This window comes from Pinus tabuliformis, chromosome 6, assembly GCF_031772625.1.
Source record: "Pinus tabuliformis cultivar Carrire ecotype Pingquan chromosome 6, CPIR1, whole genome shotgun sequence".
Lineage (NCBI taxonomy): Eukaryota > Viridiplantae > Streptophyta > Pinopsida > Pinales > Pinaceae > Pinus > Pinus tabuliformis.
In genome coordinates, this window is record NC_142292.1 from 151,836,358 (window position 1) to 151,858,052 (window position 21,695).

Genomic DNA, 21,695 nt, shown 5'->3' on the forward strand with positions numbered 1-21,695 from the left:
AGAGGGCAGCTACTCTAGCTCAGTTTCTGGGCAAGTTTATGATTTGAAGAGCTGATCCACAAGGACTCTGATAAGCTCTTAGTGATAGCTTTTCATCCTCCTTTTCATCCCTTAGTGTGTACTTGATTGATAGCTTCTGATTTGGCCAAAAACTGTGAATTTTTTAGCAATCTGTGACCCGGAAACCAAGAGAAACGAAGGTTTCGTTCTTCAGTGCAGGTGCTGTGAAGGCAGTCTGCATTTCAGCGCAGTTCCCGAAGGGGCTACCTGCGCTGAAGGTCAAACTACCAGTGTACTACCTGCGCTGGACCAGTTTTGCCTAGTGCTACTAGGGTTCCCTCCTGTTTATTGCCCTGTTTTCACCCCTATTTTTGCAGCCTGTTACCAGTCAATGTACCTATCTGAAACCAACTTTCCTTGCCACTATTCCGCCTCGGTTGTATAAAGAAACTGTGTTTGTTCTTTGTGTATTTCTTGTATCATTTGCAGTTTCCCATAACGAAAGTGAACTAGTCTTGCTGTGGCCTCTTAGATCTAGACCTGTGATAAGTGTCGTTTTGATCTTAAGAGTTAGTTTATTTGTTGTTCATAGCTGATTGAGCTTTTTCTTTCGTCATATGGTTTGAATTTATATATTTCTAGTGTCGAAACAAGTAAATCTTAAGGTGTCTTTTGATTTTGGACAAGCTTGTTTGCTTTCACTTGAAATTGAATTCGAAGTTATACAACAGCTTTCCTTTTGTATTGCACCAACATTAAGAAAGAGAAAAGAAATACCTGCATTGTGCATGTACATTTTGACAGTTTGCATGTTGATTTAGGAAAAAGTGCATTAGTGTGTGCTCTATGATCTATGTGAAAAGATGTTGTCTTTCTTTTCCCTCAGTAGTTAAGATTTTCAAATTTGAAAGATTGAAAAGCTTGCTTATCATCTTAGACTGCATTTAGGAGTGTTACTATACATCTCGTGGTGATCCATAAAGGCAAACTGCTAAACAAGATCAACCGTAAAATAAATTGAATTTACATAACAACGCATTGAAACATAACGCAAACACATAGAGGTCTAAGCTAGAGACGTGTTCCGGCGTCGTTAAATGTGATATCTTAGCGTTGAGTGGTTGGGTGATTCCTCCACGGTGAAGCGATAAGTATCAATACGGACTTGTGCTCCCACGTACCGTCACGTATATATTGGGAGACCCCTATAGGAACAAAGCCTTTATCCATAGGAAACCGTGTCGGCCACCCTACTGATCACAATGCAGTGAACACAGCATTCACGAAGATCGACCACTCGTACCGTAAAACGTATTCTGTGGTTTTGCGAAAAGTTTGGCACACCCTCTGCATAGAACTCCAGAGCAGTTTCTTTTGGCCTTTTTCAAACTCTATAACTGAAAAAGTCCATCCGAGCATTTGTCACTTCGGGCTCGTTAAAACATCGAAGGAGACTAGAGTCATCTTTAGCTTTTTCTCGACTCTTAAAAAGTGAAAAAGCAAGTTGTGTCTAAAGCGTCGTTATAAAATTTATTTTAAACGGAACATAATCACCTCCTATTCCTGCGTTGATCTGTAGGTTGAGAACATGGAACGCCCCAACCAAGGAATTCCACATGATGGAAATCCTAGTCCTTTCTCCCCTTGGGGAGAAGTTGGTGCACCCCACATGGCCACATTGTCGCTTCCAGGACTGACAATTGGCCTGCCTATTTGGCTATTCTCAACCAATGTAGTTCAGAACACCATGGTTCCTGAACAGTCGAGTCAATAGTTAGATGAGTCTAGAGCTGCCCACCAGCCTTCTACTTCCTATAACTCTTCCTCCAATCCTTCATCTTCGCAAGGTAGAGCCGGCAAAAGCCAAGCTCCCATGGAGAAGAAGGAGAAGAAGAAGAAAGAGAAGAAGAAGAAGGAGCCTAAGGCAACTGGGGGCAAGCAAAAGAAATCTGACAAAAATCCACACAGAGCACAGACCGGGCCTAAATCGCCATGTGTCATATGTAGAGGAGACCACTTCCATAGAGATTGTCCCTGTATTCCCCGGATACTAAGGGACTAGTCACCTCGTTTGCACAATTCGGGAGCATCAACCTCTGATGGCCATGTTGAATGCTTACCGTCAACCAACGAAAGTGAAGGTTCAAGACAAAGAAGGGGAGCAAGATCCCCTTGGAGACTGTGTGAAGGCGATCACGCCATCCACCGTTGTCCCTTCTTAGATGAAGCGAAGAGAGTTTTGGAAGATCGCCCGGTTTCACCGTTGAGGCTTCCACCTGGATACAAAAAACTCGTGCTAAGTCCTTCGTTGGTTGAAAATACAGCTGGCCCGCTCAAGTGGTCAGCTGAAGCGTCAGTCATTGAAAATGAACCTACTGAATCCAGACTAGACGAAAGTCTAAAGGTCGATACGACAGTTGACCCGGTTCTTCCTTCAGAGGTTTCATCCTCAAATGACACCGTCACTGAAGATTCATCTTCAAATGACACCCTCACTGAAGAGAATAAGGATGACACCATCCAGATTCTTTTCATCAACACAGACTCTGATGAGCATCAGGGCAATGCGCCCATTCCTTTATCGCAGGAAGGAACATCGTCAGGGTCATATCCGGCCGTATATTCGGTCCCACCACCAAGCAACCTGGTTGTATCCTTTGATTGGAACCAACTAGGCAGACCCCGGTTACCATCCAGTATACCATTCAAAATCATAGTCCAAATCTACAGAATGGTAATGGCTGGAACTATCATTGATGAAGGGGCATCTGTGAGTATCCTTTCCTCTATTGCTTGGAAAGCACTGGGTTCCCCGGAGCTTTTGCCTGAGATAAGAAATCTCTCGGGTTTTGATAAAGGAACCAGTCGACCATTAGGGATCCTCCCCAATGTGCATGTTACATTGAAAGGGAAGACCGTTCAAATGAACGTGATGGTTGTTAAAGGACCCTTGGATTATAACCTACTCCTTGGACGAGACTATATATATTGCATGGGAGCTATAGTCTCCTCACTCTTTAGAGTAATGTGTTTTCCACACGAAGGAAGAATGGTCAAGCTCGTAGACCAACTTTCATTTCCGGGATCACGCATCGCAAATAGTCACATACCAACCCTCAATGGTCTATTCACTCAAGAAATGTCTCCACCCCCAGTCCTCCTTCCCGATGAGTGCGAGTGATTCGGAAAGATGGGACTGGAACCCAGGGGGCATGCATCCTGGTCTGCTTCGGGCAGAGGAAACCTTGGGTATAGGGTAGAATTTCCGCGAAAGAATATGACTAGTCCGTACCCCGTCCGTGGATGGAAGAGGGGTTGTTCTAGAACAGGATTCTTTTGTCAAGGTTACTTGATTGACAAAGGTCATTCACCATTGTCTACTTCGGTAGACAGTGCCGAGGAAGTGTTTTCGTTTGATGGTGTTAACAAAACAATCTTTAGGTAACCAGAAAGAGGCAAGCCTCACCCTTTAAAACAAATGTTTTATCGGATAAGTAGGGGCAGCCTTGAAATTGTACTTTATACCTTGGGGCATGCAAACCTTTTGGAGTGCAAGCTAAGAGCGGTTATTTATTTGTTTTTGGGATTAGCCGTTTCCGAACTTGCATAAAGAAAGGATGAGAGGGAGCAAAGCTTAGTGAAGATGAAGCTCTATAAAAAATAGAGATCTCACAGGAGACATTCTTATCTTATGACTGGTATTATCGAGCAGTTTTACCGCGGAATTTATGCTCGTTAAAAAATAGAAAAGCGAGATTCGAGCAGTTTTAACGTGGAATTTATGCTCGTTAAAAAATAGAAAAGCGATTGTGAGCAAAAGTTTCCTCCAGAGTTCAAGCTCATTAAAAAATGAACCTATCCCGGTAAATAACCATTGTGATCGTAAATTTATTAGCCATAAAAGCCTTGGTCGTGTTTTCACCTGCCACCTCCATTTCATTTGGCCGATCGTTCACCCCCATATGATTGTTTACCCATTTTGAGGAACAGCTGCGAAGAGTGATTTCACTTAGCCATCCTTGTGACACTGCCGTGATTGGAAAATTCCAACCTGTACCTGGAATCTGCTGCTATCCCTGTTTATCACTCGTTCCTCAAAAGATGAGTCTTCTTTGAGCTCTTTTCTCCTGACTCGTAAAATATGAAAAGTTTGCCGAGTTTTTGCCTTCCAGCTCGTTAAAAGGACCGGAAGAGCTATCCCTCCTCTAGATTTTAATCTTTTTGGACCTGAGGGATTATTGCACAAAAAGGTCGAGCGCTTGTTTTATTCGGCTCGTTAAAGTTATCGAAAACTCATCCCTTCTGTATTGTTTTATGCTTTTTCGGACTTAAGGGATTAGATGACGAAAAAGGAATTTTGGAGTTAACTTTCTGTACCTTTTCAGACTCTCTAAAAATGAAAAGGACCGAGTTTTCCTTGTCGTTAGACTCGTTAAAATGATTAAATAGCGACAAACTTGTCTTTAGACGAGAACGAGTTTCCCTATCGCTAGGCTCGTTAAAACATAGCGATGGGCCTGCCCGAAGGGCAGGTTATAGAACAAGCATATGTTATCCTCCTCAAGCTTGACAAAAATAAAGAGGTACTGGTCAGAAATGACTGGGGAAAAATTGGGAGAACCTCAAAGCTTTAATGGTAGCAAGTCGCTCTTGGACATGACACTTTTCCTCCGTATCACATCGGGTTGGGTTGTTTCATTCACTGGTCTCATCACCATGGTCCTCGCCAAACCATCCACATTTGGGGTAATGCTACCGATCCATCGCATCAGTGTCGTTATATGTTCAAGAGATGTTGTTCAGAAAGAGTCAACCGTGTCCCATCCACTGCCATACATTATCCTTCATCCACCCATGATCGCCACCCTGAATCATATCTCACAGATTGTTTTCACCTCCACTAAAATCATTAGCTCCGTTTCGTGTCATTGATGTGGGATTCATTAAGGCCCTCCTTTGACGAATCACTTCTTGTCGACTTCAGCTCATTATCCAAGAAGTTGATCTAGGAACACCCCCCTCAGTACTTTGAAGCTTGCATGCCTCAATGGCAAGTTTCTCACTTCCGGCGACAGGTATACATCAATGACCTTCGACCAGAAGATTTTGCGTGGTGTTCGACGCCAAGTCCTTTATTCACACCACGTGAATTGTACTGCAGTACCTTGAGGGTCATTATCATTATCGGTGATTCCTCTTGCGCTTGTTAACGGTTTACATTATTGACCGGTAATCAAGCGATGTCTTTCCATGTTCGACTTCAGCGCAATTCTCACATGGATCGACTTGTACTTAGAGTGAAGATCGAACGAGTTTGAAGACCCCGGATCTAGTTTCATCCATCCGGGCTGCGATATATATTCAGGAAACATAAAGACATTTGACATGTACATCATTGCAGCAGATGATCATCCTACTCAAAGGATGATAATTTCAGCAGAGAATTATCAGTCTACCATCAGACGATCGTCTGTTAGATGTACCCAAATGAATTTATAAAGCTGAGCATGGGAATGCCCGCCTTAGCTAGATCACGAAAGCAGAATGAAAAATAATGTATTGTATTGTATTTTATTACAGGTCACCTCTCAGCGATTGAATGAACTTCGGATCCTCCTGATAAAGCATTTCACCCGATAAACGACCTCATACTTTAGGGGGCAACTGTTATAGACATTTTTGTGCCTTACAGCATGAAGCATGAAATGTCAATAATCTGAGGGATCCAAAGTCCCTAAACATGTTGTTCCTACCCCTAGAGGAACAAGGTCAGCAAACCACAGCACTAAATATCAGTTCTCCACCTGAAAACACTCAAAAACAAGCTAATTCTGGATCATGTCAACTGCTCCACTGAGCATCTGCGCTGAATGTCAACTACTCCACTCTGTACCTACGCTGAATGTCAACTCTAATGAAGGCTACCTGCGCTGGGCGAGATTGGCCAAGTGGCACAGTCATTCCTCAATGTGTCAATGCCCAGGAAGCTTCCAAAATGACACTTGGATCAGGGAATTCGCCTTGTGATGAGTAAGAGGATCTAGATCTCCAAGTGGACTCAAGAACTGAAGAATAACTGAAGTGGGAGAGGACACTAGTCAGCTTCATGCCAGCCTCAAGCTGACTCATCCTTTCTCCAAAACTCCTATATATAGAGCTCTCTCATGAGGTCTAGGGAGGCTGGAATCTTGTGAATGTAAGGAAGTGCTGTTGGTTTGAGTATAGAACTATTGGGTGATTTGCTTGAAGGAGGTGAAGAGGAGATTTCTTTCTGCTGGGAGGTGTTGCTGGATTGGGCCTCTTATGGTTGTAACACTCTCAGAACTTTACTTCTTCCATTAATAAAGCATTTGAAGTTCTTCTATATGCATGTGTCTCAATGGCGTATTGATACTTGTATATTTGATTTATTCTAATCCTTGAATCAATTATGAATGTATGCTTCTTGTAGTTTCCCTCTCTTGTCATTTTGCAGGATCTTGGTGTAGCTGGGCCAGTGAAAGAGCAAGGAGCTGGGAGCAAGCAGCAAAGAGAGAAGATTGGATCAATCATTAGCGGAAGACAACGGTTAGTGGATCTCTTTCTCCCCTCTCTTACATCTCATAAAGAAGTAATCTTGAATAGCTTTGCATTCGGTTGTTGCTGAGGTACTATCACCCTTAGAGTGGGATAGGGTCATTCCGTATTGGATACTTTTCCCAACAACATCTAGTTGTCTCCTATTTTTCCAAACATAAAAAGATATCCAGGAGTTTGTTTCTTCCATGAAACCTTTCCATGCTTGAGACATTTTAATATTTTCTTTAGTGGTATGGATAAGACCAAAGTGTTCAACTTCTAGATGAGTATATAGATCCCAATTTAACATAGATTTCATCCATTTAGCACTTATTTGATGTTTTCTGCATCCATTCATTAGAGTGAAGAATTTGTGCATTTCCATGACTGATGAACTCAGGTGAAAGAAATTATTCCACCATTTAAAAAGAAGTGAAAGCTACTTGGAACTCCATTGATAAACTTGAGATCCATTTAATTAATAAAAATTTCTTATTAAGAATAGATGCTTCTATGCTGAAGATAGTGCTGACAAAAGATATCAAGAATCCATGAGAGGCAAAGTTTTCCAGATGGCAGGCTCTGTTTTCCAATTTTGATTTTGAAGTTGAACATATCAAAGGTTCAACAAATTTCCTGCCTGATTTCCTCAGCAGAGAATATATACAAGAGCCAAAGCAAGTCATGATAATTGTTATTGAATGGGATCCTAACCAGCAACAAGAAGTTTTAAGATCTATCCATGAAGATCAAAGTTGTTCAGAATACCGGGATAACTGGAAACCAACATGGCAGTTACGAAACACCAAGGTGCTAGATGCTAATCTCCAAGCTCACATGGATATTCTACACTTAGTCCCTGAAAGAAATTTTTTTCCAAAAGGAAGTCGATGGATCCATGATATGGTTTACTCCAGAAGCATGGAAGCAGCACACCAGGCAGAAGAATCATTGACAAATGATTTCCATGTTATTAGCATGATTTGGTCAGAAGGAGGAGATAGACGTAGAATCTATCACAGATACTTTTGCATAAACAGAACCATAAATACTTGCTCACCAAACACAACAAATAATGCTGCACTTTGGCCCAGAAACGATCCAAATTTAATATTTCCTGACACTATCTATAAGTTTGTAGAATATAAAAAATTATGGTGGGACATTTTAAATGTATATGGAAAGGATGAAATCCATTATAAAAAATAAAAATTTGGAGCAACAGGTACTATGCAAGGAAATCAACAATGTGGCTAGTTGCAGGAATGGTGGAAAGACTATGGCACCAATAAAACTTCCATTGATTCGGTTTACTATGATTCTTATTACCATATGCAGTGTAATATTTATTTTGAACAGAACATTGTAGACTGTTTTCATTATCCATGCAAGACTATAAAAATCTTCTCCTGCTTTTTGAGCATGGAATTCTACACCAGTACATGACTAGACACTATGAATGGCTAGTCATAGCCAAAATAAAGCATCAATATGTATTGAATAAACCCATGATAGTCAGAAGGATATACATAAAAGCGTGGGATGGACACTTGTACAATAGATTCCGATTGCGAGGAATCATGATCTTAGATGGCCCCACTTCATAAATGGTTCCCATGGGCTTGTTCTTAAAAGTTTCCGCAATGTAATATGATGTCTAGTCACAAGAATGAATGTGACCAGTCTTCCCGTGGGCTTTACTATCCAAAAATAATCCAGTATGTAAATTTTATTCTTTCCGTGGGATTTTCTATAATCCTTCATAGTGTAAATAAGTACGAAGATTCTTCAGTCAAGAGACTCGGAGCACTTCTCCGACTTTTGGTGTGCTTTGAGCCACATCTCCCTGATCGACAGAATAATAAGTACCAAGTCTGTCTGTCCGATTTCCAGATGTTTGTCCCCTCATTTTCCTATATAATAAAGGGGTAAGGCTCATTTTGGGATCAGAGGTTGGAGTGTGAGTTTTAGAAAGTCTAGGTGTGGAGAGAGTTTTCCTACTCTGCAACTGCAGATGCCTATCTGATCTACTTGCATCACGAAAAATCTCTAAGTCTTAGGTGATCTAAGAAGCCTGCGTATTTGAATGCTCGGCATAGATAAGAACCTAAAGTGGCCAGATCAATAGGGAGTCTATCTGTATATCAAAGACTGAGTCTATGTATTTGCCAGGAAGCCTTCAGTAAGTTATCTCATATATTGAGAAGCTAAGTCTGATAAATGCAAACACAGTCAATCTCAAGAAAGAACATCCTATAAAGATCTTTGTAATCCATTTTCTGAAATAATAAAGAGTGATATTATGTTCCACATCTGAGTACTTGCAAATTAAAATGAACTATTGAGGTAGTATCTCTCTAAGTTATTCTTGCTTGAGGTTCGCCAAAGGGTAGAAGGGATGCCAGACCACATATAGGCAAGGGAAGCCATGAAAAGGGTCGATAGAGCATGAAATACATGAGTAGGTTCGTGTATGGGTTCATGTAAAGAAGAACAAGTGGCAAAGATAGAGAAGAGACTCAACAAGGTGAGTCAGATGTGTTGCTGTTGCAAGCTTCTGTGAATTCCCTGCCTCAAATTGGTATCAGAGCCAAAGAGTTTTTGGTTCAAGTTAGTACTCATTAAACACTCTTTCAGAAATGGAACCATATAGAAGATCTGCATCTTTCCAAGAAATAGAAGAAAAAGAATCAGCACAAGAAAATCCCCTTTGGGATATGTTTGCATCTGCCTCTAGTCATGTTTTAAATTCAGCCGAACTAGAATATGAGGAGACACAACCATCTGCAAGATGGCAGCTTCCTAGTATTAATGCCTCAGAAGTATATTCTGATTTATCAGTTTTTCATCTAAAAGCTGCTATTAGAATTTCCATAAAAGAGTCTATTAGTCAAATTAGAGAGAATTTTGAGTGTGTACAGTCTATTCCACTCCTAAATCCAAAACAACTCCAAGTCGAGGCAACCCAATATCTACATCTGGGATGTATCAGAATCTACATTCATGCTCTGACTCATCAAGGTCTGAATACTTTTGTCCTAGCTACTGTCAGAGATTTAACTCATAACAAATATATCGATTCATTGATAGGAGGAATTGTTGCCCCTCTGTCAAATGGCCCTATTTACTTCGATTGTTATCCAAACTTCTCAGTTTATGTTTTTGATGAAACAATCGACAAAATTCTTCAATTGCAAATCCATACCATTGGATTTGATATGTCTAGAAAAAGACATAATATTGCCATTCAAACACGAGGATGCTTCAGACATACGAATACCCTATATCCAGCAGTCCTCCATTCACCCAGTAAGGAATCAAAGTCTAGTGTGGTTGTTCTTACTGATTCAAAAAACCAGAAGATAGAACACCAGACTATCAGATGGGAAGATCTCACATTCCCTGAACACTAGGTTGTTTCAAATCCCAAGCCTCCTAATATGAAAAACATAACCTCTGCAGATATTCAAGAAAGCCAATTCTCTGTTGTCCTTTCTTTTCCTAGAAGATCTACTATCGATCGAAGAAGGATTGAACAAGCCTACAGATGTTCACTACTGTATAAAGATGCTCATTGTGTAGATACCGCCTGTTCCAGTTCTGTTTCCAATTCTTGTAAACATGTTTCATTATTTGAGTTCGCCCAAATTGTTAATTTTTCCTCCTTAGAAGTTGTTTGTCCAGAATGCAAATCATCTGTAAATTTGAATAGCCTTGTTGATCTAGTCATCCATGAAAACCATCATCCAAGGACAGGAGAAGCCCCTCCTTCTACAACTATAAACCCTTGTCCAAATCCTAAATGTTCTGACATCCCATTCCCACATGAGTCAGATCATGTATTGATGATGCATGAGTTACCTTCTTTGGAAAATGAAGATCCAAGGTTGACAACGATATTCAACACAATGCGACCAGCAAAGCCAAGATATGGTCTAGGCTATCTTGAGCAAACATATGATTTGATTCCTGAATCAATATTTGGTCCACTTCCAGATGATTGCAAGAAACCATCAGTGATGGAAATGCATAAATTCTTCACTCTAATGAATGGATGCAGAAAACATCAAATAAGTGCTCAATGGATGAAAACTATGTTAAATTGGGATCTATATACTCATCCAGAAGCTGAACACTTTGGTCTTATCCATACCACTGAAGAAAATATTAGAATGTCTCAAGCATGGAAAGATTTCATGGAAGAAACAAACTCCTGGATATCTTTTTATGTCTGGAAAAATAGGAGACAACCAGAAAATGTCTTAATGACTGATGCTGCAGCATCTTCTTCCACACAACATTCATGTTCAGCTCTAGATTATAGTAAGGTTGAAACTTCAACTACCTTTCGTTCCTACAAAGGCATCCTTCTAGGAGAAGGATAAAATTCAACAAAAGCTATACCCCTAGTCCTGAAAGATGATAATGCCTTAGGTATTGATGGTAGAATACAGAAAGCCAATGAACAATTAAACGAGACCAATACAACCATCAAAGGACTAGAAATGAATACAGTAAAATCTTTTGTTGTAAAAGAACAGTTTGACCAGCTTCAAGTTTCAATAAATAGTGTAAATAGTTGCTTAAATGATGTATAATTTTCATCTTCAGTTTTGAAAAGTTATGCTAGAGAATCACTGAATAAATTGGAAGAGGTAGAAGACAAAGTTGTAGACCAGATACAGTCTACAAAAGGGCTTATATCAGACTTAGCTGAAAAATTTGAAAAGCTACACATATCTAAATCTGAAAAGCCAGTGCCTACTTCATTTTTGAGAAAAAGAAGTATACAAATTTAGAATCATGTCAAGCCAGTTGACAGATTTCCTCATTTATTTCCTAAAGAAGCATCTCAGTCTTTAGCAAAATATTCAGAAGAAAAGATTGATCCTCCAGAACAAATTTCTATTGCTTCTTTATTCCAAGAACCGGAATCCCAGATACTCCCTATCTATGAGCCACTAGAAGGTTAGTTCAGTAGATACTCTGCTCCTGATTTGAGTGGTAAGGGAAAAGTTCCAGAGGCACACAATTTCTTTCCAGACTCTCATAGAGAATGGAATATAGATAATTTAAGTGTGGGTCAAATAAGACAGATGATAGATATGATGTTTACTGAATACAAGCTCATGTGCCTTAGAGGGAAAAATGAAATTGAAGCTTGTAAAACTATCATTCAATGTTTCACTGGAACACTCCTACGATGGTGGGAGATTGAATCATCTCCAGCCTTACTTGATAAAATGAAGAAATAATTTCTTAAGGATGAATCTGGATACATTATCCACAATTTTGACGGCACACCACAGAATAACACTATTGGAGCCCTCACCTCCATGATTCTTGAACATTGGTGTGGGTCTGAGACAGAGATTGCAGATAAGCATGAGGTTATTCTAATGAACCTTAAGTGCAATAAGATGTCTCAGTTTGAATACTTTCACAGAGATTGGATGCAATGCATCTATGAGGTGAAATATTCTAAGAATCGCCTTTGGAAATAAGTATACCTTGCAGCCCTCCCTTCTAGATTGGTAGATTTTGTCAGACTGCAAATTTTTTTTCAGTTACCATTCGAATTGTATACTGTTAGGCCCCTATACTACTAGTGTAACCCCTTATTGTTATTAGTACAACCCACTTATTATATTTATGTACCCATGTAGTGCCCATATTGTTATTATTGTTATTATTGTGCCCTTACATTATTATTGTTATGTCGGCTCTGATTATGTTATGACCCCTTAGACTCCTAGATATAGAAAGGAGGTCTTTTCATTTTAATCATCAAAGAATTATTCATTTATGTAATGTAAAGGAGGTTTCCCCCTCGAAGAGGTTGAATTCTAAGGCGTTGATCTATCTTTTATATCTTTTCTTGAGCTGGTTTCATAACATTTGGTATCAGAGCTTTGGATTCTAGGGTTTCGCTGCTCCAAACAGGTCATCGTGGAATTTTTGCTATAAATTTTTTCTATGACGTTTCAGAAGTTGCAAAAAACACCCATTTGAGAAGAAATTGCGCTGAAACTTAGATATGAATTTCAGAGATTTTCGCGCTATATTTGCGGAGATATGATCTGATGAAGTTGGTCTTTTTGCAGACTCCTGAATTACATTCCAAACAGGTGACCTGGGGAAAATCGTCATAACTTTCTCTCTAGGGATTGGATTGAAATTTCATAAGAAGGTACAGAAAGAGGACGGACTGTAGTTTGTTGTACGCATTTTTCAAATCCAAAGGTCGAAACAGTGACACGTGGTGCTTCATAAAAGTTCGCTCTTCTGGAAAGGTCTATAATCAAGTCACCTTGGGAGATTGTGCATTACTCTTTCTCGGAGAATCCAATTTGGATCAGACTGGTGGCATTGGAAAGAGGACGTAGAGGGCTACTACAGGTCACAATTTTAGAACTTAAAGATCTGAAAGTACAGAGTTACAGTTGTTTCAAGATCGAGCTCCTAAAATCAAGAAAAAGCAAGATGAGGAAGTTTGATGGCAAGGATCCGGTAAATTGGATACTTCAGATGGAGAAATATTTTGATCTACATGGTGTACCACTGTTACAAAAGGTATGTATTGCATCTTCATATTTAGAACTGGATCAATTTTTATGGTATGAAGGGCTTTGTTCTCGTAAACAACTTGTTACGTGGTCAATTTTCACGGAGGAAATGATAGCACATTATGAGGATACAAAGAGCAACACCTTATTTAGAGCAACACCACAACAATTAGAAAGAGTAAAAGGGCTTTGTGACATACTGGAAAGCAAAATTATGGAAACCAGGAAGCATACCCCTCACAACTATAAAGATGGAAGTGTTGTTTCTCCCAACCTTCCACAACCTACAAGGGTTACACCACAAAAATTGGAAGAAAAAAGAGAAAAAGGGCTTTGTTACAATTGTGATAGCAAGAGGAGGAAGAAAAGGATCAAGAAACATCAAAAGAAGAGGATATACGCCAGGACCCCACCCCAGAGAGAGAAGAAATGAATCAGACCATATCTTGTAAAGCATTGACAAGAATTACCACTCCTCAAACCCTTAAGATAGAAGGACATATCAAGAAGAAAAAGGTGCAAGAAGTGAAAGATCACATTGAGAAAGAAGAAATGAATCCAACCATATCTTGTAATTCATTGGTAAAAATTACCACTCCTCAAACTATCAAGATAGAAGGACATATCAAGAAGAAAAATGTTCAAGAAGTGAAAGATCACATCGAGCATCAAGAAATGAATCCGACCCTATCTTGTAAAGGATTGGAAGAAATTGCCACTCCTAAAACTCTAGAGATAGAAGGACATATCAAGAAGAAAAAGGTTCAAGAAGTGAAACATCACATCGAGCATCAACAACAAGTTCTCCAACTTTTAAAGGATAATGCCACTTCGGTGCAAAATCAAACAAAACAACAGGTAGATCAACATCGTAGTGAAAAATGTTTTGATGTAGGTGATTGGGTATTTTTGTTGCTACATCTCAAGCAAGTTATTTATGAGAAGGAAATGTTGGCAATACTACATGCACTTAAAAAATGGCGACCTTACCGAATGGGAAGACTCTTCAAGGATGAGGATGTGGAAGCATTGTTTTGTGATATTTCTATTATCCAACCAGATTGGATAAACGAAGCAAGGGATGAATGGAAGAAGGACGAAGAAGTGTGGCCACTTATTCAAAAGTTGCAAAAGATCCCAATTCAAACAATATTGCCAGAAATTGAAGAGGAAGGAAAAATCATATTGGAACCTGGAGCAGTCACAAAAACAAGAACCCGACAGCTACGAAATCGATTAATTTCAGAGTATTTCATCAAGTGGAAGAACTTACCTGCTGAAGATTCCAAATGGGAGGACAAGAATTTTATACAGAAGCATCAAGAACTACTCAAGCATTGAGGACAACACTTTTTGAAGGAGAAGGGCATGTTAGGCCCCTATACTACTAGTGTAACCCCTTATTGTTATTAGTACAGCCCACTTATTATATTGATGTACCCATGTAGTGCCCATATTGTTACTATTGTTATTATTGTGCCCTTACATTATTATTGTTATGTTGGCTCTAATTATGTTATGACCCCTTAGACTCCTGTATATTGAAAGGAGGTCTTTTCATTTGTATCATCAAAGAATTGTTCATTTATGTAATGTAAAGGAGGTTGGCCCCTCGAAGAGGTTGAATTCTAAGGCGTTGATCTACTTTTCTATCTTTTCTTGAGCTAGTTTCATAACATATACTTGGGGAGAAATTAATTCCATTATAGCTAAATCTCTGCTCAGTTTGTGTACTAATTCTAAAGTAAATAAATCTTTAGAAAAGCTTTCAAGGTTTCCTAACAGTAAGTCCATTTGCAGCAAATATGGCTTGAACATTGATGATCCTCTTGTCAAAAGAAGAAAATCCAGAAGAAAGGTAAATAAAGCAAAGAAGCAAACAACCAGAGAAGATAGGAGAAAAAGGAAGGCCCCATCAAGGCCTCGCAAGGGATATTATAAATATGTCCCTAAGACCTATTATTACAAGCCTTCATACATCCACCTCCATAGCTCTAAACAAGAGAAATGGAATAAGTTAACTTGTTGGTTGTGTGGCAAAACTAGCCATACTTCAAATAAATGTCCAATTGGAAAAGAATCCAAGAAAAATAGAGGCAAGAAATCTTAGCCTCAAAATGTACATAGAAAAGCTGTTAAAATAGAATCCCCCATGTTGTGCATGAAATGTGGTTCAAGGAGTCATAGAATGGACCATTTTCCCAATGTTGTAATCAGAGAACAAGCACAACAACAACAACTTGAAGATTCATCCACTGAATCTTGCAGTTCCTCTTCTTATAGTTCTTCAGCTGAAGAGCTAAATACACATATTCAAAATTGTTTCTGTTCAGAATCAGAAGATTGTCAATGTCATTATTCTAATGATTCTGACTCTGATTATTCCAGTGATTCCTCAGGTGATGATCCACCAACAATCCAGCAGAAACAACACAAAGAAAAAGTGCTAATGGCTCAAACATCTGAAGAAGATGAACTAAATATTCTGGCACAAATCCATGCTATGGAAGAAGGAGAAATGAAGAACAGACTTCTTGAAGCATTCCTTGACCAGTTGCATTCCTCAAATTCTTCCAAGAGCACTTCCAAAAAACCACTTTTCGTGGACGCCTCCTATGAACGAAACACAAAATATTTTCAAAGACACCAATGATATTACAAAGTTCGTTTGCTCACTTTGGGGGAGGTAAGTAGAGAAATCCATCACCTCAAATTTGAAATCTCTACTTTAAAGTCCAAAGTAGAAGAGCTAGAGAAAGGAAAACAGCCTCTAGCGCAAAATACCTCTGCAAATACAACTACATATAGTTGGCATGATGCACAAGTTTCTAATGAGAAAAAATTTGAAATCTTTGAAGGAAAAAGGGATCTTGCAGTAGGGTTTAGAGAAATGAGAATTCTAGTAATAGAATACCAGCAACATCATGTTCATGTAGATATCTGTATACAAAATGAAATGTTTTCATTAACTGCACTAATAGATTCAGGTGCAGATGTAAATATTTTGAATACCAAAGTTATTCCTACAAAGTACTGGGTTTCAGCCAATAGGAAAGTTATAGGACTAGGAAACAAGACACTCAGATATGAAGTCCCTAAAGCTTCCTTATGCTTTGATCGACACTGTATAAAATTGAAATTTGTAGTAGCTGATATCCCCGTTGACTGTATATGGGGAAATATATTTCTAGCAGCAGTAGAACCCCATGGTTCAATAAGACTCCCAGGAAATAGATCCCTATACTTTATTACCGTCCCTACATCATATGGCAACTCCAAAAGGATTGAAATGCCATATGTTTCAAACCCCAAAGTATCCACTATGGTCCAAGCTATGGAAGATTTGGATAGGGCATAATCAAAATTGATAGACCTTAAAGATCTAAGGTCTACAATTCAGGTAGAAGAACAACTATATTGAATTATGTGTTTATTGATCTTGTTTATATTTAAGTGTTATATGGTAAGTTAATTTGGTTTGATGATAGTAAGTTATTATTGTTATGGTTAATTTTTTCATTATTTTATAATAATTAAATAATTTTGATATATTTATTAGTGGCTTATAAGATGATTATATAATGATTCATTTGGTTGTATTATGAATGTATTATAATTTTTAGTAAATTGATGTGATGAAAATTTGACATTTTACATGTTTTCTAAATTGGGCACCTCAAAATTTATACACGGCTTATAAATTTTAAGATCCAATCAAAGGTCATTTTTAAGAAATTATGTTATCATTTTAATCATATTTTTTCTAAAAAAATATGGTGTAATCTATTTTAAATTCAAAGTTGCATTGAGTTATGCATTTCTCCTTACTTGAATGACACATAAATTATGTTTCATTGATAGGCATGTCTATTTTGGAATCGGACTTTCAGAACTTTAATTTAATTATCAATAATTATTAGGAGGATGGTAGGAATTTAACCTCTATGGAATATTCTAGAATATTTTAAGTATTGTACACAAATCAAAGGTTCAGATTTATCTTCAGAGTAGTTATGCTTTTTTTTTTAAATAAATTGATTAATTAAAAAAAATTCCATATGAAATGTAGAAATAACATGAAATTTGCAGTTGCTAATGAAATCACACTAGAATCAACATACACAAATTTCTTATATTAAATTATGTGGAAGGAAAACTGGCAATAGAAACACATGCAATCATTCAATCATAATGAGTATCGTTTTTTTTACTAGGGAACCCAATTGGGAAAAACCCCTCCTCTGTTGGTATTATATCAAATGAGAACAATGACAATTTCAATGCTTGAAGCTCAATCTCCGCTGCAATATTGATCTCCTCCTGAGTTTACTCTAGCCAATACGTCCTCATATTTCCTTGTGCAATTCCTACTCCTAAAGAATAGGGATGCTTCTATTTCCTTGTGCAATTCCTAAGGAAATGAGCTCACCTACTACATGAAAACATTGTACATTCACTAGTAGACAATAAGGATTACATGCCTTTTGTCTCCAACTGCACTAGGAAATTCAAATTACATACATGACTAGGGCTATTTTTAGCAAATGGGCTAGTTAACTGAGAGTTATTTGAGTTAACAATAGTTACAACTACTCAACTAAACTCATATTGACTCTATTATAGGCTAGAGCTCAGATAACTGAATTTCACTAAAGATAACACCTCTGAATAGCTAGATCTTAGCCACCAACTTGCACAAAACTCTACTTCTAGTCCACAAACTCAAATTGGCTGACATAACTAAGTGATTTGGCCATGTCACTCCTACTAAATGTCGACAACTCATCCTACTGAAGTGGAAATTTGAATTTCTTCATTTTACTAAGGCACAAACCAAATGAAGCCTTTTCTTGCTATAATTTAACACTCCCTTTTAGCAAGAAAATGGTTTTGAACAACTCCAATCCTGCTCCCATGGAACTCGAACTTGCCTCTTGACAAAGCCTTTGTCAAAATGTTTGCATCCTTCTCCTCTATAGGAATGTACTATAACATAACAATCCTCCTCTACACATAATCTCTCAAGTGATGGTACCTGATGTCTATATGCTTGGACCTATCATGAAACACTAGATTTTCAAAGAGTTTTATACAACTCTAATTGTCACAGTGGATCAATGTAGGCTCCATTCCCTGATTGAAGAGACCAACCAGGATCTTCCTCATCCAAATAGCCTCACATGTTGCTTGACCAATAGCCATATACTCGATCTCTACCGAGTTGAGTGCTACATATATTTGTTTCCTTTTGTACCAAGAAACTATTGTTGAGTCAACACTGAAGACTACTCTCAATGTGCTCTTCCTATCTGAGGGACTCCCTTCCCAGTTTGCATTTGTGAAGCCTTGGAGCTTCACTCCATTAGTCTTCTTATACCATAAACCAAATTTTGTTGTGCCTCTGAGGTATCTTAGAACATGTTTTGTTGCTTTCCAGTGAATCTTGGTAGGCTCCACCATGAACTGACTAAGTTGATTCACTACAAAAAAAAATATCGAGCCCTTTGTTTACCAAGTACATCAAGGACCCCACCAATTGTCTGTAGATAGTGCCATCTACTGCCTCTCCTATAGAAGCATCCTCTTTCCTCCAATTAGTACTTAGAGGAGTATCCATGGTTTTGCAATCCTGCATGTGGAAACTATGAAGTATTTTAGATGTGTACTTCCCATGTCCAACATATATCTCTCCATCTCCGTGCCACACCTCCAAGCCAAGGAAGTGTAGAATTTTCTACAAATCTAGCTCTAATATGATGTTGAAATTGCTTGTAGATTTAAACTAATAATTGTAATTTACTAAAACAACAGACTTAAATCTACTCTACTTATCAATGGAAACAATCAAACAATCACGAAATCACGAAGCATACAAGAGAACAAATTCAATCAACACATTACACAATGATTTCCTGGGGAAAGCCACATCTAAAACCCCTTCTATCTATATATTGCATTAGTTAGAAAATATGAGAATATTACAATGATTTTCTCAAGCTCGAGTAACAATATGCACTATCTCTATCTATCTCACTTCTTCCTAGACAAGCCCAGGCCAATACTTAACCAATTTTCTGCTTGCCCAAGTCCATATTTCCTTGTGTTGTTCAATGAGGAATTAGGCCCCTATTTAATGGAAATTTTATCCATTGGATTGTGTAGTTCCTTTAGGCTCTTCCTCTAACTACATGCACCATCTATACAATTCAGATGATTATATAACTAAAAGTACATTTTACCGAAACTCCAATCTCAATTGGGTCTTTCTCTTATATGACATGCATGAGTTAATTATGAGTGAATCTTCATTTTACTGGTTGATCACTGTAGGTAGCACCACACTCCACTTCAGGAAGCACCACACTGTACTTCAAGCAGCACCACACTGCACTTCAGGAAGCACCCCACTGTACTTCAGGAAACACCACACTCGACTATAGGAAACACCCCACTAGACTACGACAACACCACACTACTAGACCTCCCACTAGTTCCTCCATCAGTTGGAACTAGTTTAACTGACTTTAACTTAGTTAGACTAAATTAATTAATTACAACTCAAAATAAACTCAATTAGTGCTCCTAATTGTAGGAGACACTCTACATGAATCTAGTTAGATCCTTAACTCAAATTAATTGGTCCAACTAATTCAAATTAACTTAGTTAACTAATACAAGTTGTCATGAGATGTGGAATTACAATTTTATTCCCAATTTAATTCAAGGACAAATTAAATTAGGATTTTTCTTGATGTTATTTTTAACATTTCTTGTTGCTATTTTCAACACTCCCTCTCAACAAGAAAGGGATTCACATCTATCCCAATCTAGTACCTTTGGAATGTTTTGCATGTAATTGTTGTCATTGTTGTTGTTGCTACTACAACATCTGCAACCAAAAAGCATCCAAACAAAATAAATTGAATCAACTGTGTCTGTAGCTCTATAGTGGGAAATATTGTGCTACTATTGACTCTGCTACTGAGCCTCTTTCTCTACTATCAACACTTCTTTGCATTCCTCAGTATCTGACTAGTAATGATCCTCCTGCTACTCAATAATGTGGGCCCTCGTAGAAAGGTAATGATCCAAGAGACGAAAAACACCTCAATGGACCCTGCCCAAATTTTTTCAACTCTTTGGAATATTGCTTCACATCACCCCACCTCACACCTAGAGGTATGGATGCATGCATGGAGAAACCTGATGTACTCATAATTTTGTTGCTACTAGTTCCGCACTGCTATTGCAACTACTACAGTAATGAGTCTAATATTCTGTTGTGCTCTACAACAACCCCCCATTTCATATCATTTTTATTCACAAAACTATCATATGAAATGGGTCTCTTTTAGTTTTGATTGGTATCAACTTTGTATTATTCAAATAGGTTTGAAAACAAAATGAAAACATTATAAAAACCTTTTTGACAAACCAATTTTGGTCTTATAATATAAATAATCAATCTTTTATCATTGCGATAAAGCGATCGCAAGATTGCATATTGCAATGGCAAAGGAGGCATAACTTAAAAACCCATTGGTTTGTTTCGATGCGATAACGTGCAATAGCCTATCGGACATCGGCAATCATAAGTTCCCATAATCAAAGTGCATTTCGATCTGATGCGATGCGATATCGCTATCGGCGATCAGCAATATACCATGTACACTTTTAAAGTGCCTTTCGATCCGATGCGATGCGATAAACTCCCATTCGATCCGATGCGATGCGATATCGCTATCGGCGATCGGGGATTTCAAAAGGTGTCAATATAATGATTTAAGTTTTTCCCCGACGCCCGATTGCGATAAAGCCAAAAGCGCAAACTTCAAAAATCCGTTAAAGCAGAGGGATATTACGATTAATTCGTATTAAAGGCCTTATCTTTCAAACAGTGATTTACCTGCGCTCAACCGCCAAAACATCCAAGGCACGCTTAAACAAATCATTCGGCCGATTAATGATATGATGGGCATTTAAAGGATTGGCAGGTTTTAACGGCCATTTAATGAAATAGTAAGTCTAAAAATCTTCTCATAGATTGCATCCGCGGCCACTTTTAAGTTAATCCTCCATCATGCATTAATCAATATATCTCATTCGTATTTGGTTTTTGCTACCAATTCTCTGTGTTACGCTTATTTCCACTACTGTGCAGAATTCTTCCAACGTAATAGATTCAAGCAGAATGGGGAAGAAGTCTAAGAAAACCGCAATCGCTACCACTGTACCAGCCACAGGACAAGCCGTCGCTGATCTAGCAAATAAAAAGAAAGGATTAATATCTGATACTACATGTTTAGGACTTGCCAAGACCACTTGGAAAAGTACCTATAATTTGATCGAAGCCGAAGAACCAAAGGTGATAGCAGTACAAGCTACAGTGGGTTCCAGTAGAAAATCTGATGGTACTTTGAAAGACTTGGCCGACTCTTTCTTTCATCGGATAACGGCTCGGGAACAAATTCTCCCATATGCGGATGTAGTAAAGTGGGCAATTGAGGAAAACCCAATCACTGACAGAACTTTCTGCACCAGAGATGGGAGGATCTTCGGTTCGTTCAAGGC